The sequence below is a fragment of the Toxorhynchites rutilus genome, chromosome 2 (assembly GCF_029784135.1).
Source record: "Toxorhynchites rutilus septentrionalis strain SRP chromosome 2, ASM2978413v1, whole genome shotgun sequence".
Taxonomy (NCBI): domain Eukaryota; kingdom Metazoa; phylum Arthropoda; class Insecta; order Diptera; family Culicidae; genus Toxorhynchites; species Toxorhynchites rutilus.
In genome coordinates, this window is record NC_073745.1 from 305,713,347 (window position 1) to 305,738,874 (window position 25,528).

At 36.3% G+C, this 25,528-nt stretch overlaps 1 protein-coding gene and 3 non-coding genes across 7 annotated transcripts in view; 2 read left to right on the forward strand and 2 right to left on the reverse strand.

Annotated features, from left to right (window-relative positions):
- Positions 1 to 25,528, reverse strand: part of LOC129770843 (coronin-1A-like) — a 143,060-nt gene that overhangs the window by 63,716 nt on the left and 53,816 nt on the right. The window lies entirely within an intron of this gene.
- Trnae-cuc (transfer RNA glutamic acid (anticodon CUC)) lies at positions 2,352 to 2,423 on the forward strand. The gene has a single exon. It is a non-coding gene; the product is annotated as a tRNA-Glu (tRNA).
- Positions 7,265 to 7,336, reverse strand: Trnae-cuc (transfer RNA glutamic acid (anticodon CUC)). The gene has a single exon. It is a non-coding gene; the product is annotated as a tRNA-Glu (tRNA).
- Trnae-uuc (transfer RNA glutamic acid (anticodon UUC)) lies at positions 7,663 to 7,734 on the forward strand. Its single transcript has one exon. It is a non-coding gene; the product is annotated as a tRNA-Glu (tRNA).

The window sequence follows — 25,528 nt, forward strand, 5'->3', positions numbered from 1 at the left end:
GTAATGCAACAACAGTGTTAATCCATCCTTATTAACGTTGCGTCGGTCGTTGCTCAATCTTACGATTTCGAGACGTTGTTCTCGTTTTTGTCTCGCAAGGTGGCGTCACGGCATTTGGTTGAATGGGAATGAAATCCGCTCAACAATGATCATTTATTTTTGATCGAAATTGTAGTTAGACTGTTGCTGCTCCGAAAGCCGTCAAGACCTGAGACTCCATTGAATTTTACGTCGCAATCTAATCGATATCTCGTATATGACACGGGTTGACCACAAAGAGGAACTTGTGCTAGCTGCTAAATGGCGAAGGGCATTCGATTGGTTAGCGCCATCGAAACATGCGAAAAGTACGCCAAAACGATCCTGTTCTTTTCCAGTCCCGGGGTTGTGCAAGCCCCCCAAGATATAACTTTATTTCTTATGCGAGCCTCTTCCACCTGAGAGATTCGATTGGCTGAGAGCAATAATATTGCAAAACTGGATTGTGCATGATACTCTGCTCTTGATTTGCTAATGGGATAAATGGTGACGAAGATTGCACGCTGCTGTTTGCAGTTTGCAGCTGTAACGATTCCATTAGCGCAAAACCAAACATTGATGATGATGACGATGTTGGCTTTTGTTGTGTTATTGACCTACGCGGGCTTGTGGAATTGATTTTCGCTTTTCAATCACTTTTCATCGAGAGACCCGGTGGTGTCTATTGCATTAACATTACACCCAAAAATGTGAGGCCAACTTTTTTTTGTGCCACGGTGTGCAGCATATATGTGGCAATTTATGTGGAGTGGACATTTTTCGCTTGGCGCGTGGTTATTTTGATTGGATAATTTGACCAGATTGTTTTTCGCGTTTGCTTAATTTTTTCATGAGCTCCGTCACTTGGTGATTTTCATGAGCTACTTAATTGTTGGTGATTTCACATGAGTATTTTGTATCTCAAGAACACAGGCGATCAAGGGTCCCACATCATATTGTAGACATTTCGTCTCATCTCAGCCTTCAATAAGGTCAGCCTTGAACGCTGTTTACTCGCATTTTCAAATTTGCCTTCGAAGATCTATCTTTAACAGACTTCAAACGCCCAACAGCGATCGCAATTGGTCTATGGAACGTAATGGCATTGGAGTAGAATCAATCATTCACAAATTGAATTTCTTTAGTGAAATTACATTTATTAGTATTCAAATAACAACCGGTTGTGTCACACAAATCTTGGTTTTCCTCAGAAGAAAATTAATTCAGAGAAAAAAAAATCATTGACAGAGGAAAGATCTCGAGGTGGTGGCGTAAATTTTCAAATTTGATCGTCAAAGTTCTTTACAAAACAGTGAAGCTCATTAATTTCCGATCGATGTCTCCTATCATAATCACCAATCTTAAGTAGCTTCGATAGATTATAGCCAGACCCAATTATTCCGGTTCACGCGAATGGTACACATTATGCTTTGCTTGAACTGCACGATTTTCAATCTTCACCATGGTAAGCTCTCATGAGTATAACAAGCTTACCGATGCAAATACATCAGCCCCTGGGGCAACTGGGGCTGCGACACTAACAATCCACTGTGGTGTCGGTGACGCCACTCTGATGTTGACAGGTTCTTCCTGTTTTAATAAACGACCCGGTCTTCACTTCATCATCAATTAGAGGCTCGAGCAATTAAGAGATTATTCCAATACGGAAAAGTATGGGATTGGAGCGATGGTTCAAACGATCCGAAATGGCAACGAGCTCACGGAAATAGGTATTTTAGCAGCCTTGAAACAATTCCCATAATTTGTGCCTGTTATCAACCACCGGCACGACAAGTGCGCGTGAAAGTGCACCGGCAAGATTACATGCCACGACATTCCGTCCGTCGTGAGTAAGTGTAATAAAAAATTTACGACATTTTAATTATGTTGAGATTTCAAGGGAGCCAATTCCCTGTTTCACTTATGCCCTTAACAGCGAAGCCGGTCGAGGCTACGGTGGGAGGGAGTCGAAGTTAGGGCGCTGTTGGCCCTAAGAGTGATCTGCTCTCTCAGTGCAAGGCAATGAAAGTGTTCAATATATGTAATTTATGTCTGATGCTAAAAATAATGTGTGGTTCATTCTTTTTTTCTTTTTAGTTATAGAAGACGGCGACACAAGAATGATTATTGATTGGATATGAAAATTGAAATGAATCATGATTTGGAAGCAATTTTTTATCAACGTTACAAATCGGGATCAATTTAAACATCCGAAATTAGAGTGGCACTCACGGTGAACAGTTCGATATCGGATGAAATGAGCTGGTGAAAGAAAAAAAAATCTTCCGACCGTTTGTTATTATTGAGACTCTAGAAACCAAGCATACAACAAGTCCCATATTGTCTAGTGGTTAGGATATCCGGCTCTCACCCGGAAGGCCCGGGTTCGATTCCCGGTATGGGAAGTTTTTTTTTGCATCTGTTCATTATTATTTATTACGTTATAATTTGGCTAAAATGAGTGGTTTTTGTTAGTGACAACGGTAAATCGATTCAAGTGCTTTGTTTTAAATATAATAAAATAGACGATACACTTCCACATACAGCACTGAACAAAATAAAGTACGCATTCTTAAGAACATAATCAGATTACTATTTCTCAGCTCAGGAAATTTATTTTTCATAGTGCCCTATCCCTCATAAGTCTTAAAAGATCCCTTTTCCTGCAAAGAAACGTCAAAATAATGTGTTTGATTATTTGTTTATCATTCTGATAAGATGGGGAAAAAGCAAGTTTCCGTAGATATCCGTAAACTTATAGTGAAAAATCGTCAGGAAGGTCTTTCTTATAGATAAATTGCTCGAAAATACGATTTAAGTGAAGCAGGAGCACGAAAAATATGCAAAAATCATGAAGTACTAGGAAGCGTAACGGATCGGACCGGTGGAGGAAGAAAGCGGAAGACTCCAACCAGCGATGATCGCCGAATTTTTCGAGAAGTGGCTAAAAATTCTTTCGTTTTTTCTTACTTATCCCTTTTAATGGTAGTGCCAATTGCTTTGCCACCAAGAATTTTATTTTTTTCTCTTCTTTAACAATAAATTATTACTTCTAGCCTTATGTGATAGCTAGTTCTGATATCTAGCAACATGCCAGCACGACAATGCTCGGCCGCATGTCGCGAAACCGGTCAAAACATACTTGGAAACGCTGAAATGGGATCCCAACAACCAGCTATCCCAACCGCCGTATTCTCTAGACATTGCTCCGTCCGATTACCACCTATTCGAATGGATCCGTGAAAACCTCCAAATGGATCCGTGAATAGCCAGAAAGATGGGAAAAAGTTGGAACTAGCGATGGGCAATACTTTGAATATTTAATTTGTAAACATTGCAGAATAAAGCATAAATTTTTGAAAAAAACGAAGAAACTTACCGGTACTCCATGGCATGTAAACATGTCGTGGTATTGTAGTTTGCGTTGATTACAACCCCAGTTCTCACGTTCCGTTAAAGGGTTAAAAAACTCCGAACGAACTATGCGAACTAATAAAATCTGTGTTTTTGGTCTCAAAAAATCTTCTTATCTTTGTTTTCTCTCTGAAAATCTGTATTCAATAGGATACGGACATGTGCTGATATTATTTAGATTTTTTTTAAATTTTTATATTTACAACTGTAACATCGACGTAGGTTCGTGTGGCTTCTTCAGATGCTGATAAAAATCTCCAAAATCTTGAACCTCTTTAGGTTGCGTTCAACGACGGATTGCAGTAAGAGCTATCTTGAGTTTCTTTCTCGTAACGCAACGGATATCTAGTTTTTAATTTGTACTCACTATATGTCAAAACTTATCGATGATTCTTTTAGATATTTTCAATCCTTAAAAAAGAAATTTCAAAGCAAAATGGACTTTCACGACAGTAAGAGCTCACTTTGGAAATTCTAATCCACTGTGCTTTATTAAGAAAAAGCTGAACAGAATTTATTCATTGTAAAATTAGCCGATGACACAGATTTTGCATGAGATGGAAAAGAATATTATTGACATCAAGTCCTAGTCGTATAGGAACGTTATTTAAAAAATCTGAATATCTGTATGAAAAAAAAACTATAATCTGTATCTACGAATTCTTGGCCTGTTTAAACTGTTCATAGGACAGGCAGACAATCTCAGAAAAAAAAATTTTCTTATTATTTCCCATTTTTAGAATGGATGAGGAATTATCGGAGGTTATTTATTTGTAATTTCCATATTACCCCGAATATCCTTATTTTCTTTTCTGTTTGAGTGAAACTTCTTCACCGTGAAAAATTCAATCTGATGGCTACACTTGACTACACCGAATAAGCAGTAAGGACTACCGGATTCAAATGCTTCACCTGAACTCAGTCAGCTACGTATGAAGCGATCACTACTATTACAGGGTGTCGACTCAAAACTCGAAGAAAATTTCCCTGATATTCCCTGATTTTCCAGTAAATTTTCAGAAAAATTCCAGATGTAGACTAGTAATCAAATTCTTTACTAATGCTTTAGCTATAGTTCCTAAGATATTTAGTTAGCTTAAACAATGAAATATAAGAACGTCTGTCGATATATTCCAATGGAAAAAATGTTTGTGATTTTTAAATAAGTAAAAGACGACAGAGTAGTGTCGTAAAATCGTTAATCTTTCGGGCTTCTGTGCATTTCCCAAAATTTTCTTATTTCTTTCAATTTTCCTTGTTTTCTAGATAAAGAGAATGAGAATTTTGAACTCGTTGAATTAACTAGCTCAACATTTTTATTGATTCTATCCTTCCAAAGTGAAGCATACCATCGTAAACTTGTCGCATAGCATAAACGTTTCCGCAGAAATGTTTTTTAAAAACATTCGGTATAAATGGAAAAGCTCTCTCAACGTTGGAGTTTCTACACGAGAGACAGAAGACCATATTGGTTAAAAAGTTCCGTAATCCTATCATTTCCAAAAAATGCTCCAGTCGGTTATTTTCCGGATCATAGTGAGCAAACTTGTTGCTTCTCTTCTTCTTCTTCAATGGCACTAACGTTCCTAGAGGAACTTCGCCGTCTCAACGTAGTATTACTTGCGTCATTTTTATTAGTACTTAGTTGAGATTTCTATGCCAAGTAACACGCCTTGAATGCATTCTGAGTGGCAAGCTCTAGAATACGCGTGATCACAGTGCAAGTCGGAGGAAATTTCTTTGACGAAAAATTCCCCCGACCAGACGGGAATCGAACCCGAACACCCGGCATGTTAGTTGTGACGCTAACCACTCGGCCAAGGGAGCACAACTTGTTGCTAGTTTTGCTATCAATATTGTTTTAGTACTAAGTCTGCTGCAGCTCCACTGATACGTTCAAAATCCTTCAAAGATTAAAAAAAAGCACTAGAGTCAACAGTCAAAAGTTTCTCGACTCGTTTTCCAGCTATTTTTTTAAATCGAAATCAATGCCGTCGAGATCAAGGATATATCAATGCCTTGAAAGCATTAAAAGCGAAAGCAGAACTCCGCATCCCAGACGAAATTTCAAGATTTGTCTGTCGTAAATTTCGGCGATTTTTTTATCCATCAATCTATTGATGAATCCGGAGCTATCCAAATTCAAGAGTTTTTCTTCTCCTTTGTAAAAGTCCAGTTGCAGCTCGCGTAACATGACCAATTCACGTTGGTAGGTTTGTTCAAATATATAATTCCCAGACCTTCTTGAAAAGTTAATCTCTGATGCTTGAGAACGCTCCAAGAACATAGACGTCATGTAACGATTTACCACCTCCATTTATTCTTCCTCCCAAAATCTGATATTTAGATGCAACTGCAGCCTCTTTGTAGTCTTGTACAAAGACTCGTCGAAACCAACGACAAAATATATCTTACGAAGTTTCATCGAGCTCAGAATTCTCAGCTTTAGAGTTCGTGGCAAAGTCTAATATCATCATGAAGCTCATTTTATCAAGCCCTAGCTATACCTTCTCAGCATTTGGTGTTATCAAAATTTTCTAATTACTGCAATAATAAAAATTCTAAATGACTGAATTTATTTTTTTTCCAGATTGATGTCGAAATTCCCTGATATTCCCTGATTTTCCCTGACATTATTTTAATTCCCTGATATTCCCTGATTTTCAAGGATTTTCAAGGTAGTCGACACCCTGTATTAATGTGCTGTCTTGCGTAAAATGATATTTGAGTTTCGAATTTTTCTGCTTAACGAGACCGATGAAACGATAGAAAACACACACACACACCATTGTTGATATAACAGGTAGCTCACAAGTCGCCTCTGTCCTAAGCGAACTGTCCAAAAAAACTACTGCGTACTTCCGTGCTTCACGTTTTAAGCAATTGAAATGGCCATCGCAAAGCCCGGATGTAGTTCCAATAGTAAATTTGTGGTCGATTTTGGATCAAAATATCGATTAAAGCTAGAGGCGACCAAACTAAATACTAATGTAAAAAAGGATCAGTTTGAATGTTGGTTTGTGTAATGCATACTTTATATTGTCCACCAGAAAAATAACAACTTTCCAATAAATGCTCTTTTAAAGTTTATGTATCGTTCTCATGTCGCTGTATCTAACATAATCCGAAAAACACCTCCAGTACTGTCTTTTGTTAGAACACTTCGAATATCTGCCTTAAATACTACCTAAATCGACAAAGTTTGAAAATATCGGAGATGCGTACTTCATTTTGTCTAGTACTGTACAAGAAGATCTTCCAATAACACTAGATACAGATATATACAGCAATTTCATAAATAAATGGTTTGATTTTGTTCAAAAATCTTATATGTATTTTATTAGATATTTTTTCCTTTTTAAAATATAAGTTTTTTTTCTATTTTTATGTATAAAAAAAAATTATTTCTGAATTTTCGCCCAAAAGTAGACAGCTTTGGCGCAGTTTTTACCAGAAAAGTCTCTCACCTCCAATTTTGATGTGCTGAAGAAAGAAAAAAAAATTACCAATCTTTTCAAAACTAGTATACTCGTCGAAATCAGCCTTGAAAATGAAAAAAAAAACATCATGCAATTCAAATATAAAGAAATGATCGTTCTTGAGAAATTTAAAAAAAAGTCTCATCTTTCTCGAAAGGATACAGCTTCTAGTTTAACACATTAAAATCCAAAAAAACGAGCATTTTTGAAGTTTGCGCCAGAAAGTAGGCATTTGGGGTATAATATAATATTTTTTAAATCAAATAAACAATTAAACATTCTGTCTATATGGTAAAAAAAATTATCGAAAAAATAAACCGCATGCCTTAGTCATCAGTAAAATAGAAAAAAACTTCCCATACCGGGAATCGAACCCGGGCCTTCCGGGTGAGAGCCGGATATCCTAACCACTAGACAATATGGGACCGTGAGAAGCGAGCGCGCTTTCGTTTATTTGAATGCCAGCGTATGTTCATTCGCTGGCATTCAGATAAACGAAAGCGAGAAGTCAACGGCACATAGCTCTTCTGCGACGCTCATGATGCGCAGCCACTCATTACAAATACAACACAGAGAGAGGTGTGAGAGAGACACTGAGAGCGCGAGCGAAAAACAGTGGATGTGGAACATCAATGCATTCGAATTGTGAGATGCTGTTCATTTTACGACATACTTTGCTTCGTATGCATGTCTCGGGAGGAGAAATGAAGTAGTGATTGAAAAGGCGATTCTTCTAAAGTTATTTTGCATCTCCCATATGGTCTAGTGGCTAGGATATCTGGCTTTCACCCAGAAGGCCCGGGTTCGATTCCCGGTATGGGAAATTTTTTTTTTTCCAGTATCAAATTTCTATGTTCATTGTAGCTAACAGCCTCACTTTTCCTTCGGGCGTCAGTGAAATCGGTTGTGATTGGGAGCAGCAAAGATATCGCGACGAGAGGACCTGGGGAGAAAAACGCAGCATCATAAACCAAGCAGAAAAGTGTTTCTAAATTTCCAATGTGGAGAAAATGAAATTTTCCATCTCTATGTATACCTTTCGTCGTAGAACATGCATATCCACTTTACTTCATCATCAACGAAATATTAAAAGCTCAACATATTCAGGTGTCAGATGCCCTTGCGACATAAACAAATTCTGTACAGTCAATTAACCATAAACGTTCCAAATTAAGAGGTCATATACCTCTCTCCTGGGTGAAAATATCTGACACATCACACAACGTTGAATGTCAGTCAGTCAGGCAAAGGCGAACGTCAACAACTCCGCCGCCGCTGGCTACGAAATAATTAAGAAATTTAAAACACATTATACTTCTTCGTTTTTGTTGTTGCATGAACATGTTTGAGCACTTGAGTATGTAACATGGTAATGAACGTTTGTACACCATCTTGTCATTTACCGTTAGTTGTCAAAATCTACGATCTGACCCACTAAATAAGGTTGATTGCGAAGCTTCGAGTATAAGGATTAAACACAAAAAAACACAAAGAACGCACAGTACTAAGCTCACCCCTTGACTGTGGCTCAACACGGGATAGTTTATGAAAACCATTTCCTGGGAAGTGGTTTTCATAAATATTCTTAGTCGTTGATGACAACAGGGGCAGCACCAACGTGAACAACAACAACACCAAAAACTAATCAAAAATTGCTGCATAATAAAAAAATGTGACTAGTTCATGCGAACTCTCGTGTAAACAAATATGACCTCTCATCACATGCGCAAATCTTGTTTTAATGTTCGATAGCACTCTTCATAACCATGTGACACATCTGGAAATGGTCAGGTTGGGCAGTGGTTATTTTATTTGTTGCGGCCGTCGGAACGATAAAACGGCTAATGACATACATTGAACTTCTTCTGAGTGGAGTTCAACCTTTGGACCTTTGTTCTATTTAAGTAAATTAGTAACATATGTTAGTAGTTGTCTTCGGCTGCAACATAAGCAAACTTCGTTAGAAGGGTGAATAAAAACATACGGCTTAATCGCCTGGCGGGAATCTCTAATACTAGGGAATCAAATTGAAAGTGTGGTTGGCTGATGATCCAACCTAATGTCACAGAAACGTCTTTCATATATTCACCATTCTGCGATGTCTTTATTTCATAACAAGACATGGCATAACGAAGAACGACAACAACCTTTGATTAACACGTTAAGCCCCGATTTTTTCTTGCTACGCTTCCTATTCAACCCGCATCAAGAGTGTTTGCACAATATCAGTGTCGGTCCCAGTTCTCAAAATTACATATTTTATAAATAGAAAATAAATAAAAATAAATAGTCACATTCTGTAAAACTTTCGAAAACAAACCGTATATATTTTTATTTTATTATTTTGTAACTGTCAGTCTCAGTCAGTCAGCGATTTTCTACCAAAAAGCTCACTTGTCACCAATTAGAATATCAATCAATGGATGAACTTGAGACTGAACCATCAATCGTTCGCTTAGTAAGCGGACGCGTAATAATCTTGTTACGGAAGCCCTCTAGATTATTTTTTCGTACATGTTGGGCTTCTGGAATCATGTCTTTTTGAAAATTACCACGTGATTCCCTATCACAGATTTCTTTATCGAGCAAATGACGGTCTCTTGAAATGAGATGTTTTCTACTCAAATATATATACTCACTCAACCTTGCCGTCAAAAACGAACAACTAATGTAGCGGCGAGGCCCAATTTCATACGAGAAGAAAGAAAATATTGCAACTCCACCAATTTGAAACGTATTACAAACAAAAAAAAGGCTATTACAAAGTCTCGCTCCAGTTAGCGAGCAGTCAGCAGGCTTTTTCAATGCTGATGCAACACACATTGGTTTTGCTTGATAAACAAATAAAAGTAAAAAAAAACTTTAATTTGCAATGTCTCAAATATATATTTTTTATTTTTCTTTAAATTTTGTCATGTAGAAAATTTAAAAAATGAGTCCAAGATGGTAAAAATATATTTGACGAACTTTGTGGAACATCGATTTTTTATTAATTTTCGAAATTTCGAATTTTTGTATGTTAACAATCACTTTTAGCCACAAATTATGAATCCTGATGTGATTTAAAATAAATAAGCTCTTTATTAACCTCCTTCTAAACGTAGCTATTCTCGAGATATTTGAAAAACCATTTCTAATTTGGTGTCTTTCAATTTTATTTATTTTTCTATTTATATATGTATTTTTAATTTTTTTTTAAATTTTTGCATATAAAATAGATGTTATGTAGAAAGTTTAAAAATGAGTCCAACATCGAATTTTCGATGTTCCACAAAGTTTGTCAAAAATAGTTTTACCATCTTGTACCCATTTTTAAAAATTTTCTACATGATTTCTATTTTATATGAAAAAATTTAAAACAATAAAAATGTGTATTTTAGATATTGCAAATTAAAGTTTTTTTTGTAAATAAAAAAAGTACTATTTTTTCTCTCAGTGTATATTTTCTCGTGTTTGGACATCAATATTCTATAATTCTTTCTAAGACACTATTTCGGTAGGACTCATTGTTTTCGAGATATAAATTATCAAAGATTTCTCTTACTAAAATCGATACGCCCTTTTCATAAGTTACACTCGAGTCAAAAATTTCCCAAATGCTGTGGAAAACTCATATTTCCTCTAATCCAAACGGAATACAAACTTCCTTTCGAATCAAAAATACATGTTTTTAAAATCTGCATTTTTAGTTCGATTTCATGTTGAATTGCACCAAACTAAAATTCAATTCTCTGAAAGTACAATTAGTCCATGTTTCACAAAATGTGCATATGTAACGTAAAAAAAGTTTTTCAAAATGTGCATATGTAATGCAAACGAAAGTTTTTCTGATGACAATTTTTCACCTGTTTTGCGCTATTTTTTAAATAAATATAACGCGAAAAAAATCATAAAAATGTGTCCTATGAATGACCTTAGGGAAGTCATCCAAATAATTTTTTTTATCCCATTTGTTTAATTACTTATGCTTAATAGCATTATAGCTGTAACAGAGACGAGTTTTAATCGTGTTTAATCATGTTCATGTTTTAAGTAAATTGTAAATTGCACAGTAGCTCTTTAGGCATAATAGTATTCCTTCTGTTCTTCCATTGTTCACAGCAGACCGAACAGCGGAGACAGTTTATGTATTCATTGTTGTGTTATCAATAACGCAACAGCCCGATGTTTTTCTTTTTTGTTCCAAGCAGAACTTTCTCAATAGTAGAGAACTTGCATGCTGATTATTGCGTCGACGTAGTTATTTTATAATAACACAAAGATGATCAATTGAGGGCCCTGAGTTTTGAACTCACGATCGATCGCTTAGTAAGTGAACGCGCAACTAATGTGGCTACGAAAACCCTCTCCAATTTCATAAAAAAATATTAGAAAATCACAATTGAAGTCCTAAGCTGAACAAATGTATTTTAAAAGCAAAAATTCAATTTTCTCAAAATGAAATATATTTAGCTACAAGTCATCTATAATTCGCAAAATGGGCATATTTAAGGAAGAAAAGTTTTTCTAGCCATAACCAACAAACTAATACTAACGATATTTTTTAGCGTAAAAACCAATGTTATTTCGATGATAAATTGAAGAGTAAAATTTGTAAAATTTAATACATAATTTAAATATATTCTGAGTATTCATGTATAAATAACTGAAGAGCAAATATACAGCTTCTCCATGCCAAACCGTGGTTTAGTGGTTCTCAGATTATCGTGAAAAGTGATAGTTTTGTTCCTTTTCGCTAAATATTAAACTTTTTATTTTTTGATTATGGTATCCATTTCCAATCTAGGGTGGTCCGAATAATCATCTTTTCTCTCTTTTTTCCAAAAATGATTTTTTTTAAATAAACTCATAACTTTTGAACTACTGGAACGATTCATAGTTGTATTTGTTTTATCTTATTTACATGGCTTTTAATTAGTGGGCGCTATATTTTTAATATTTTTTTCTTGAAGCTGAAGTTTTTTTTAAAGACAGTGTCGGGCAAAATATTAAGACCACTGCTGAAGCAAAAAAAATTAACAAAATTTTGAGAAACAATAATCCAATCCAGTGCTTCAATCCATTTATAATAATTAATTTGCATTGTTCGATGAAATTTATAACATCTGTGGTTAAAACAAAAGTCATTCATTAAGAAAAGCGTTTTAAGCATACTCAACAACTAAAATGTTAACGTTAGCAAAAAGTATGCAAGGTTTTAATTCTCGAAGTCGAGATCACTTTCACGAAAATCTGAGAACCACTAAATCGGTTTGGCAGGGAATGGCTGTATATTTGCTCTTCAGTTATTTATACATGAATACTCAGAATTCGCAGTTGCAGTTAACGATAAATTGGTCGCGTGCATAATTGCACGGAAAAACAGTCATGTTAATAATAAAAGTCACAGGAGGGTTGTGTATTGTTTGTTCATTCCACCAGTGTTTAACGGGTGATGATACAGAAGGATGATAAACAGTCGTTGGATGGTGCGTATCAGATAAAGGATACCGAAGTGGAACGAGATATGATTAGAACCGCCCTCTGTGATCCTAGACGAGATGCCTCTTGTGATATGTATTGTTGAAATAAAGAAAAAAAATTCACCAATGTAATATAAGATAATTATTAATACCGAACACAATTATCAATTTTTCTTATCAGTAAAAACATGTTACTTTAATATAGCGAAAATATATTTGAAATGGGAAAGGTAATTTTCTTTTATAATTTTTACTTTCTGATTGTTTATTCAACCCAATGCGAATTTTAATTGGACTAACAATACCTAATACTATATGTACTATATGTAGTGAGACTCTATGTTGTACGGGAAAGGGTTAACACAACGGCTATCGTATACAATTTTACACCTACCCTTGTGCTAAATTTTTCACAATACACGATCGGACATTGATATGGAGTTTCACGAAGCAACCACCATTAAAGTTCCAAATTTAAATTTTATTTGCTAGAATTATTCATATCACTCTTCTTACTTGCAATATAAAAATGCCCCCGACTTTCATGTATTTGCAATGCCGATTTCCATCAGGCAGCTTGGTTTTGATGTCTCTGTTTGGGAACACATCTCGGCGGGAGCAAAAGCTCCCCCTACTTTCATGTATTCGCAATGCCGATTTCCCCTAGGCAGCTTGGTTTTGATGTCTCTGTTAGGGAACCGCCGCATGTGTCGTCAATTTCGACCAATCAGAAGTGGGTATTTCCGTTAGGATAGGGGTTGAGATTTTTCAATTGTTTGATAGTTAGTTTAATGATATATATTATTTAATTCAATATAAAAAATTGTTATGGAGTGCCGAAATCGATTGACGCAAAAATTTCATCAATCCATCATGAAATGACTGAGCAATAAGCGTTTGAAATTGGACAATTTTCACGATGTGCTCGATTCTCGATTTTCAATTTGTACCCCAATATGTTCCCGAAAGACGTAATCCTACGTCAAAAAACAAATACAATCAATAATGACAAAGACCAAATCCAGTTTTGTTGCAGGTGTGATATTTTCTCAAAAAAAAGAAGAGCTAATTGGCTCAAAGGTTATAAATTTTTGAAAAACGTCATTTTTGGAAAAAGGAAAAAAACAGATTTTTCGAACAACCCAAAAAAAGAAATCGGCACTCTAATGAAAATCGACCTCCTGAGTCGCAATGATTGTATGGAAAAAAACCATCATCGAATTTAGAGATCTGACCATGTGCATTTTCTTTATTGACCCAAAAAAATTACATGTGCCAAATTTAAGCTCAATCAGACAATCGGAATTTACATTCGTCGCATTTCTTTAAAATGTGCATTTAAAAAATTCCCCATTTTGTGGTCGTGCACGCGCTATTTTGGTTTCGACATTTGCTCTTCAGTTTTCAAAATGGCGTCCAAGAAAGAGGAGCAAGGCATGCAAATTTTGTACAGAGGCTTTTGTTCTCCGCAGAAAGCCAGTTTGCTTTGGTCTGTCTTTCGCTTTCCGCCGTTTCTTGAGTCTTCAGAATTTAAAAATTGGCACAATTTTCAGGCAGTTAGGATATATCTCTGTAGACGGCACTCTATTGAACATATTTGAGCAAATTCTTGAGAATGCAGTTGAATCCTCTCATATAGCACTTACTGAAATTTGGTGAAAAATTGAGCTTTGAATGTGTTGGAAATGTATTTGTGAAGTATTGTCATCATGCTTAGAGACTTCGCTAGACTACTCAAGTTTTGTAATATTTTACGAATAAATTTTCATCTTGGTGTGTGTAGTAGACAAATATATCGGGAAGAAATAAAAAATCGATTTCTTTGTTTTTTCAAAGATTTTGTGAACTAACACATTTTTTTCAACCAATTTAATAGCAAATCCAATTAGCCTTATCAATCAGCTTTCATTTGAATCCTATAACGTGTCTGTAGGATCTTTTAATGCAGAGATATTGTTGTTTTAATGAAAAAATTCTCCGTCTTTGATGATTATTGTTCAATAAGAAATGATCGCATCGCAAATCGAAAAGTTTTGAAAGCTCCAATAAATTCTGAACAAGGACAATTTGTTACAAAAAATGATTATTTCGACAAAAAAAAAATATCCAAATTCAGTGCATTGATTTCAAGAAAGGTTTTCTAAACTGCCTTTCCATTCGCCATGCGGTCATTATTTTTTGAACAATTAATCATGATGCATTTTAAGGAACGAATACAAATACGGGTCGATCATTTTGCTGCATAGTTATCCAATAATACAGGATAAACTAACTGATTTTTTGGTACATTATTCACCTTGTATTTAACATTCCTCGTTGGTACAAAACAAAACGCCTTCCAGTGCAGTAGAACCCCGATACGATCAAGATGCACATTTATTCTTGATCCACGGTTGAGCGGCGAAGAGGACTAAACCGTACGATGCAAAACGGATTTAATTATGTCTAATTAACGAGCATTGCCCGTTTGCCTGCATCATGATGATGATCATGAGATGATATTTAACTGGCTGCGTGTGCAAACAGTTATGAGTATTTCCGTCCACTCGGGGGGCGGGGTCATGTCCACAGGGCTAAGAAACATTCGCAAGGTTCCAAGCACGGCTCGGACACTGCGAGATATCCATTTATGAAAATGTTCTCTCGTAGGCATATTATATTCAATGTAATCGCGTAAGTATGGAAAGGAGAAAAACCCTCAGAGTTTGTCGCCCCATTCCTGTAAACCCTGCGCATATCAGCGCTTGGCAACGATCGAAAGTTTATCGATTTTCGTTTCAATTGTGATTTACCACCTACAAGGAATGTCACCGTCGCTATGAATACAGATGAGGAACTTTATGTCTATCGACTAAATACAGCAATGTTTTGGCTTTTGTGTCATAAGTTTTGATTTTGTTTAGAGCCTAGAATATCATACGTACTTCTACCATCAGTCATGTAGTTGACCTCGTTTCGCGCCTTTCATGCAGAATTACCTGGAAAATAAACAGAAGACAAAGCCATGAATGATGAGGGAATTGCAGTTTATGATGTAGAATAAAAGAGGAACGATATCAGAGCTGAGAGCTCATTAGAATGTGAATAGTAAAACAAACAGAGAAACGGTTGACGAGTTTAACTAGCAAACAGAAAAAAAACTCTTCAAAGTAATGTTCCATAGCACTCGTACGTTCTTTGGCGAGCGAACCTTCATATTTCGTTAGGCGAAAGTGAGATCAGCACGACGATGTCATTAAAACCTATTGAGTAAGCACCGATCAGAGAGGCTTTTCCTGAGTGCAGGAAAAAAAGAAGTAATTACTTGTAGTGCCATTGTTTCCAGCATCGTAGTTCCATCATTTCCTCCCATTTGCGGCCGCCGATGTCGGAAGTATAAAAACACTTTCTCTCCACTAAGCGCACAGCGGGAAACAATCATAGAGACTATGGAAGTTGGAAGAGATTCTGTCGAACCATAATTAAAAGTTCAATTCAAAACAACTACGGCAGCAACTCTTACGTGTCCCAGCCACTCTTACTGTTGGTACAAGCGAGTAAAGGGCTTCTTTGTAGTGCATAACGCTGCACAGCTGTGTCTGATTTATGCTTACCAATAACTATAGCCAGTTTTATCGACTGGTCGAAAGTAATAGAACAAAGATGGATCGTATCAAGGAAAATCGATAGCCATTCTATGTATGAGAGGGGCGATTGTTCTGTTTTTAGAAGTTAAATATTTTGTTCTCTATTAAACAAAGCCAAAGACACCAGAGCTCTTCGTCGCTGTTGATCTAAAATTGATTAAGTTCCATTGTTATCTATTCAAAAACGAAAACGAAAATGTGAAATTAAATATAGACTTAGACTTCACCTTCAAATTGATTTTAATTCTAGTCTCAGTCCAGCCAGCGAGCTGGCTTAAGAAATAAATTTAACTCGTAGCCACTGGAGATTTGGATCTTCTAAATATTTGGGTGTGCCTGTGTGTGTTCGTAGACTCGTGTGTCGATGCAAATCTTCATGTTCGATACGCGTTCACTTCAACGGATGATTTCGAGGGTCAGTTGATGCTCCTAGTGCAATCATGGATTCGCGATATGACAGTTGACTGATATTTATCCGAGAGTAATAAATTGCGTAAAATAATTCTCCTGACGAATTAATGTGTCTATCAGTATAGATCTTATGATGCTCGCCGTAACATAATTCACAGTAAAACAGTTTCACGGTTGTTTTTTTTTGCGATTTCAGTGTTTCACAACACAACAGCTCAATTCTGGAGAAAACGCGTTCCTTTTTCTCGCCGTACGCCGTTTTTTGCCGGGAGAGAGCTTATGCAAATGAAGAAATGTGTTCGGACTTATTGGTGACTTTCTCCGATCGATCGTTTAATTTTCGAGAATTCGTGCATTTATACTGGGTTCAAAGTAGCGTCAATGAATAAACATTTTTAAAGATCACTGAGAGTTTTTCTTGTTAGTGTGTGAGTGGATGAGTATAAATATGGAATCTTTTATATATGGATACACATTAAAATCGGCTTTTTTGAACTTGTTGGTGATTCTGAATAGAACCAAGGCGCCATGATTATACGTCCGTGTTTGGGAGCCCATATTCCGTTCACCAAAAATGCAAGACTATTCACTGCTTGCATGTATCTGGTATGACGATTTCTCTAGATGCTTCGATTTCACTTCAGAAAAGAAATGTGATTGGAAGATAAGAACATAATGCATAGGCGTGTGAGCGATGCCATCCTCATGTCACATCGCGATTACAGCTAAATGGATTTCCGAGCGGGTGCCAGCATATATACCGATTTGAGTGGTTTCAATAACCTGTTTTCAAAACAATTTTCCAGCTAATGGAACAAGATTTTGGTTCAATAATTAACAAGCATATAACTCTTGAACATGTTATGCTTTGTGTAAAATGGTTACTATTCCATTTCGTTGATCCGGAGCAGAATTATTAACGTTCAAAGAAGAAATGGATTCCTCCTGGGGAAGACTCAGCACAAACAATACCCCACTTCCTATAATTGGAAACGACGATCGATTGCGGCATTTGTACACAAATGATTTTATTACTGCTACTTCCATCAATGTGGTTTCTTTGATATGTTGAAATATCCTCTACACCATATCAAACATTTCGCATTCTCCACTATCAAATCCATAGCCAATGGCATCCATCTGTATCAAAATAATCATCGATACTGAGGTTTTCGCTAAATGCTCCGTTCAGTCCGGCAGCAGAAATGTGATTGGGATAGAATAGCATAATGCATAAGCGCATGAGTGAGACCATCCTCATGTCACTTCGCGATTACAACTAAATGGATTTCCGAGCGGGTGCCAACTTATATACAGAGTTGTGTGATTTCAATAGCCTGTTTCCAAAGCAATTTTTTGAAACAAGTTTTTGGATCAATAATTAACAATCACATAACCCGTAGACATCTGTTATCTTTTATCCTTCGGATGAAGTGGTTATCATACCATTTCGTTCAGTTGGTTAGGAGGAGTCTCAAAATCTTTTCGAAACTTTGAATTTAAACCCCAGCATAGAAATGAAAGACGTAGCCCGACATCAAAATATTTTATATTTTTTGAAGTATCGAAATTTTGAAAAAAAAAAAATCAAATTTTGAGACCCAGTACTGATTTTATAATTATTCAAAAGGTTTCGTTCGTTTTTTATATGCGTAAATTAATTCAAAATTATAAGAGTAAAATTCATTGATAGTTGCATAATTCAAATCAACTATTTTTGCAAACATTTGGTATTTTGGTAACCATAAATTGCTTCAATGTTTCGCTGCGTTTTGATACATCACGCTCGATCGGGGTGTTTGGTGTTGTGTACTTTCGCGGTCTCATGGTCTCTCTCAAATTTCAATGCCGTCAGGAGTAGAAAGAGAAACAGGAAGGAAAACGATGACAACCACGAACAAACACTGACGAATGGTGGTGTGTATTTTCCATCGTTTTCATCGGTTTTGTTCAGCAGAAAAGATTGAATCTTAAACGTAATTTTACGCAAAGCGGCGCATTAGTAGTAGTAATCGTTTCATCGTAATCGTAGTTGACTGTGTTTGTCCTGTCGCACTTGAAAATGAAAAAAAAGTGCTTGGGTGACGGCAGGTTCAGATGAAAGGTTTGAACCTGGGAACCATTACTGCTTATTTCGTAGCGTTAAGGTTGTGTTGCGTGCGGATTGGGTGGCGTAGCCAAGTGTAGCTATCAGAATACATTCTTCGCGGTGGGTTTGAGTTCCAACAGAATAGAAAATAAGCTAAGGATATTCGGAATAGTATGGAAATAACAAAAAATAACCTTCGATAGTTCTTCATCCATGTTACAAATATGAAATAATACACACTTTTGACGTGGGACTACGTCTAACCGGAATATATGGAGGGTAAAATGAAAACCTAAACACAGAACATGCAGGAAAAAATGAAAGATTTCGAATGCTTATAGCTCGAACATTTCGTACAAGATAGGAGAGATGTTTGCATCACTTGATAGGGAATATTTCTACGCATCTATCGCAACTAACAAAATGTTGTTTTTCATTAGATAAACAATTGAATAACTGTAAAATATTAGGCGTTATCTAAACGCCCTAACTGCATCGTTTTGATTGGCCCGATTTACGGTTTCCCTAACACAGCCATCTAAACCAAGCAGCCTTGGGGAAATCGGCATTGCAAATACATGAAAGTAGGGGGACTTTTGTTCTCATCGAAAAATGTTCCCTAACACAGACTTTAAAACCAAGCAGCGAAATCGGCATTGCAAGCACACGAAAGAGCCTAGAGGCGAGTGAACTGAAAAGTTTAAACCCTCTTAAAGCCAAAAAGAAGAAAAAGAACACACGAAAGTAGAGGGAGCTTTTGTTCCCACCGAAATGTGTTCCCTAATAGAGATTTCTAAACCAAGGTGCCTGGAGAAATCGGTATTTCAAATTCATGCAAGTCGGGGGTATTATTGTTCCGACTGGAATGTGTTTCCCTAACACAGACTTCAAATCCATGAAGCGTGGGGAAATCGGCATTGCGAATTCATACAAATCGGGGGTATTTTTGTTCCGATTGAAATGTGTTTCCCTAACACAGACTTCTAAACCGAGGTTTCTGGGGAAATCGGCTCTGCAAATAAATGCAAACTGCGAGTACTTTTGTCCTCGCTTGCCTTTGTGCAGAGTGGAATATGTCTGTCCTAACATGATCTTCTAAACTTAGGAACCTGGGAAAATCGTGCAGCCACTAGAAGCGAATGAACTTCCCAGTTTCAAGCAAATTCGAGATTCGAGAAGTATGTACATTTTTGGGATGTAAACTTCAGAGGGAAATGTAAAATAAAATAATCGTTTGATAATTTTTTTTTTTTGTCTTTATTGGAAAGATTTTCAGCCTTAGGCTGGTTCATCAAACGTTTGATAATTCTTCCGTACATATATTTTTTCTAGTCATCATACCAAACGTGAAAGGTCCGTCATTAAATTTACTTGTAACGAAGAACAATCAATCACAATAAATGAATTGACTTTACACGGCATTTGTTCATTTTTTTCACTCACAGAGCAAATATATTGAACTCAATTGAATTTGGAAACTGTTTCATTCAATCAAGAATTTAATCAATACAAACGAATGATTGCTCAGCTAAGGTAGTTCCACGTGAACCTTGCGGTTATATCATAGATATAACCCACTAATTTTTTTCTGAGAATGTCCACCTGTCCTATGAACAGTTTGAACAGGCGGACGAGACGCCTCTGATTTAAATGTAGTGGAACAGTGTTTTTGATATATGAGAATTGTTTTCAGAATGTTAAAGCCTGGCGCGACCCAAAAAAAGTAATATTTTGGGATATCTTGGAATATTACAAGATTTTTTTTCATTTTGAGATCCAGTGCTACTACAAGTTTTATTTAACTGTGTTCGTACGAACTTTATATGTACGATGTTTTTTTTCAGAATTTTTAGCACGAACATTGCGAAAATATTTTATATTTTTGGAAAATCAAAATTTTTATAATATACTAACTGACCTGACGAACTTAATCTCGTCCATCATTGGTTTTTTTATATGAATTTTTTCGAACATTCTCGTTTTCTTACTAAGAGAAGCTCGTAGGTTCAATCACCGAACTCTCCATCGATTGATCTTCTAATTGGCCCTTCACAATTTCCTATTACTTCTAGCAAAACTTGTCATTATAAGGTAAATGATGTTAGTTTGTCCGATTTTGGGTGTTTTCACGAAACTAGTAAATGCAAATCGATTTTTTTTCATGAAAATCACATAATGTAATTAGGACAAGTTTGGGTTTTTTTTTAAAAAAGCTCCAAGTCTCTATTTGCTAATGATACCAAAAGGCGTGCAAATTATCAAAAAAAATATGTTTTTATCGGTTTTCTTCAAAGAGAAACCATGATCATGGTTTGTCCACCTCTGATCATGGCTTGTCCGGTTTTAGAAATCGCCATCTTGGAATGAAAAAAATTGAATTTTCAAGTAAATGTTGCATTTCTGATTGATTGAGTTTACTGTCATCATATTGATCCATTCATAACTTAGGCTTTCTTCAGAATATTGTCTTTTCTTGGTCATTTTAAAGGTGAACAACACTCAGCACAGAGAAACTTAATTGCTGCTTTACGCGGAGGACAACAAAACAAAACAAACAAACTGCAGTGCGCCAAGCGGTTGCCATAGTAATCATGTGGACAAACCAACATCAGCGAATCGGACAAACCATGGTCAGAATTGAGTTCATCGAGATGCATTAATTACATGATTTGAATATATAAATCTGATACGAATGGTGTGCAAGCATGATGTTACAATATTTATAATCCATAGAAGGTCTGAAGACAAATAAGGGGCGCAGAAGGTAGATTTTATAAACCTTTAAGTATGTAAATCTGAAAAATATCCTATGAAACTACAGTAAACCATGAAAAAGACAATTTTATTTATATGTTTTGAAAAATTTGAATACCTGATTCGACACAGGTGCGCTGATCTAGAACATTTAAAAAAATGGACAAACCAAGATCATATTTTGTATTGAACAAACCAACATCATTTACCTTAATACACAATTTTCGCTCAATATTCTTAATTCACTTGCAAATAGAGAATGAGAATATTTTGGTTGGCAAAAATAACGAATATACTTCAAGAGAGTTATTTGTTATCGTTCAGATCTGTCAAATTGATCTAAATGATTCTTCTAAACGTTCTTCACATTATCGGGAAATTAAAAATTGTTAAGTTTTACTAATCTCATCGTTAGTTTTCATAAGTTCTCAACCCTAATGATATACATACGTAAATATTACAAACCTGTCCATATTCCCCCCACTAGATGTCCATGCGGGTAATCATCGAACAAATGTTCTACTATTCGGTCTGTTTTTATTTTAGTGAAAACATTTTTAAAAAATCCGTGGTGTCGCCGACATTCAGACGCTAGTTTTCGTACGTAACCACTGTGGTGTCGCCGGACGCCAAACAAAATTCGAAGGATAAAATGTAGGAAATTGTTTAAATTTTCATAAAAAATACAATTTTTTTAAGGAAAAATTACACTTAAAAAAAATTATTTTTTTTAATTCTCAAAAAAATATGTGAATAGTTCCTACAATTTCCAACAAGTCACCCATACATCGGAAGATGGGCATCATTTTTTTCTTTTTTTTCACAAAAAATTATAATAAAAAAATTTAAAAAACAATTTTTTTTAAGAAAAGTTCATATTGGGTTGGGGAAAAGGAAATGTCGTATATTGTCAATATATGGCAACACTTGAACATATCTTGTGTTGTACTTATCGCATCGGGTCACACTATACGGCTATTTAAAGACGACAATCTGTGCTACAAGTGTCATTTTGACAGTGTTGTGATTGTCCTTTTCAGTCTCAAGTTATAGCGCGTCAAAAATGGAGTCTACCAAGCAAGAAATTTGCCATATTTCACGTTTTTACTACCTGCGAGGTAAAACTGCAACGAAGGCGGCAAGTAGACCGGCATGTGAGCACTCGCTCGATTGGCCTGGAACTGGGTATAGACCATAAAACCGTTTGGAACCATTTGCAGTAGATTGGATTCCAAAAAAAGCTGGATGTATGGGTGCCATACGAGTTGACGCGAAAAAATCTTTTAGACCGAATTAACGCCTGCGATGCACTGCTGAAACGGAACGAACTCGACCCATTTTTTAAGAAGAGTGTGACTGGTGATGAAAGGTGGATCACGTACGACAACCTAAAGCGAAAAAAGTCGAAGCGCGGTGAGTCGGCCCAAACCATCGCCAAGCCCGGATTGACGGCCAGGAAGGTTTTACTGTGTGGTTGGTGGGATTGGAAGGGAATCATCCACTATGAGCTGCTCAACCATGGCCAGACCCTCAACTCGGTTCTCTACTGTGAGCAGCTTGACCGTTTGAAGCAGGCGATTGACCAGAAACGGCCAGAAATGATCAATAGGAATGGTGTTGTTTTCCACGAGGACAACGCTCGGCCTCACACATCTTTGATGACCCGCCAGAAGCTACGGGAGCTCGGATGGGATGTCCTATTGCACCCACCGTATAGTTCGGACCTGGCTCCAAGTGATTATCATCTCTTCCGGTCCATGCAAAACGCTCTTGGTGATACTAAGTTGGCTTCAAAAGAGACTTGCGAAAACTGGCTGTCTGAGTTTTTTGCAAATAAGGAGGGGGGTTTTATAAGGAGGGGATAATGAAGTTGCCTTCTAAATGGCAACAAGTTTGCGAACAAAACGGCGCTACATTTCTTTTTCCCCAACCCTATATTATAATAAGATCTTAATCTTTGTCAAATCCGCTGTATAGCTATCTATACTTTAAGCAAAACTAGGATTGGTTGTAATTTTTCATCAAATAAAACATGAGAAAGCATTTCCCCTCTGAAAGTGCCCTTCTTCCGATGTACGGGTGACTTATTGGAAATTGTAAGGGCTATTCACTTTTTTTAGAATTAAAAAAACGTTTTTGAGATGAATGAATTTAAATTTTTTGAAATAATTTTGCTTCAAAAAAATTTGTTTTTTGAGTTATTGTTTGAGTTGAGTTAAAAACAAAAACAATCAATAATTACGAAAACTTGGCAAAATTGACTGTACATAAAAAAGTACGCTGCGTGAAACGATTCTGTTGCTTCCGTTCGAAAAATGAGAAAAAAATATATTTTATATTTCTAGATACTATATGATGTACTTATAATAATCAATTAACTCTCACCTTATCTTTTGGAATATTACATTTTTTTCTTGAAAAGTCATATTTGAAATATAAAACTTTTTTTCAAACTGTATATAATAGAGCCCAATCTGTTGCTCCAGGAATCCGGTTTTGTTATTGTGGTTTAAATTGAGAAACCTGACTGTGAAAACCAATTTTACTCTCGTTTGTTTGCGCCTGCGACCTAAGTTTTGCAAAGAAAGAGCTCAAAAACATTTGTTTAAAAATGGTGTTAGGTCTTTTTATATTGTTGCTCTAGAATTGGACTGTATCCTAATTTAAGAACTATTGCTGTATTTGCCTGCCTGAAAATAGAATGTTCAAACATCTACTGTTCGGAATATGAGTCATGCATCGGAACTTGATTCAAATTCCGAACACTACTTTAATACTAATTGGAATGAAAATTTCTGCTTTTTCATCCAATTATAGTAAATTCTTACCTTTTATAGCACTCAACATGAGAACAACAAACAAAATAGTTAAAAGAACTGCTGAAAAATGAAAAATTAACGATGTTTGTTTTAACGGAATTTTCTAACGAGGACATTTTGTGGCTGGTGTTTATAGGCTGTATCGATACCTTTAATGATGTTAAAATGTAGCCTATACCCGAAGAATGTCAGGGCGTTCATTATTCAATTATTTATAACATTACAGTTTCATAAATCCTAGAATTGAGACAAAACGGTAATCCTGATTCATTATCTGCTTCAAGAGTGTAACCTTTAATTCAAGTGATACCTTGTTGCGATGTTCCTTCAACGGTGCCGCATCTCGGTGGGCGTGAATATTATAGTAAATGTAATTGTAAAGCTCGATCAAAAAGAATATATTGCTACTCCTAAGGGCTTTGTGTGCTCTTTGTACAATTTTGGGGGTTCATGTCAATCACGAAGATCAACTACGAGATGTTCAGTCTACCCAAGCTCAAGATTCTCTTGTCTAGTTGCAGAAAACGGGCGTAAATTCTTTGCGTTTATCATACGCCATTAACACTATTATTCAAGGTTCGAAACATTTTATGCAGCAAAAACGTGCGTCAACTGACCCAATTCGATTTTTTGTGCTTGCTTCACATATGTAAAAACTCGACAACGATTATGGCAGATAATCTCCACATTCACCAAAGGAACCGACCGGGGCAAGGATGGCTGGATAGTAGTGTATCCTTCAGATCAATAAAACCGTCAGTTCAGTACCTCAACAGCACAATTCCCTCTCTTTCTGAAGGAAGAATAATAAATCTTGTAACCCTGAATATAGCGTCCCCTCCTTCGTGCAACGGTTTCGAAAATGTTCGAACTGCATTCGTTTTATCGATTTCACTCCATCATCACCGTCATCGTCTTTATTGTTATCATCATCCATTCCGATTATGGAAAGCCCCATCAACGATTGTAGCAGTGTCAGTTTATTTTTTTTTTGGAGTGTGATGATGAACGATTTAACAATGCAAGCGCACTAGTGCACTTATTTTTCGTCCATGGCCACATAAAGCATTGACACGGTGCGGTTACGGAAATTTAATCTGGTCCTAAAAGAGAAGTGCCAGCGATTATGATATACGATTATTTTAGCGTCATTAGCGTTTCGTTTTAGTGCTGTCCGCTAATCGACCCATCGTTTGCACATATCAATTACAATCCTCACATCTTTAAGAGTGTTGTCGGGAAGTGTCAGGGTCGGAAGTGCATCGGCATCGCGTGACGTGACCTAGCCACCGTAATCGTCGTCCAAGTTTAATCGCCCCGACCATCGCATGTACCAATTTGGGGAACTACGATGGTCACAATGCAATAGTGTCTGCAGTGGCTGCCTCGAGGCTGTTGTACGCTTTTTTTTCACGTCGGTTCCGGTAGTGTCAGACACGGTGTCTGTTTACTGAGC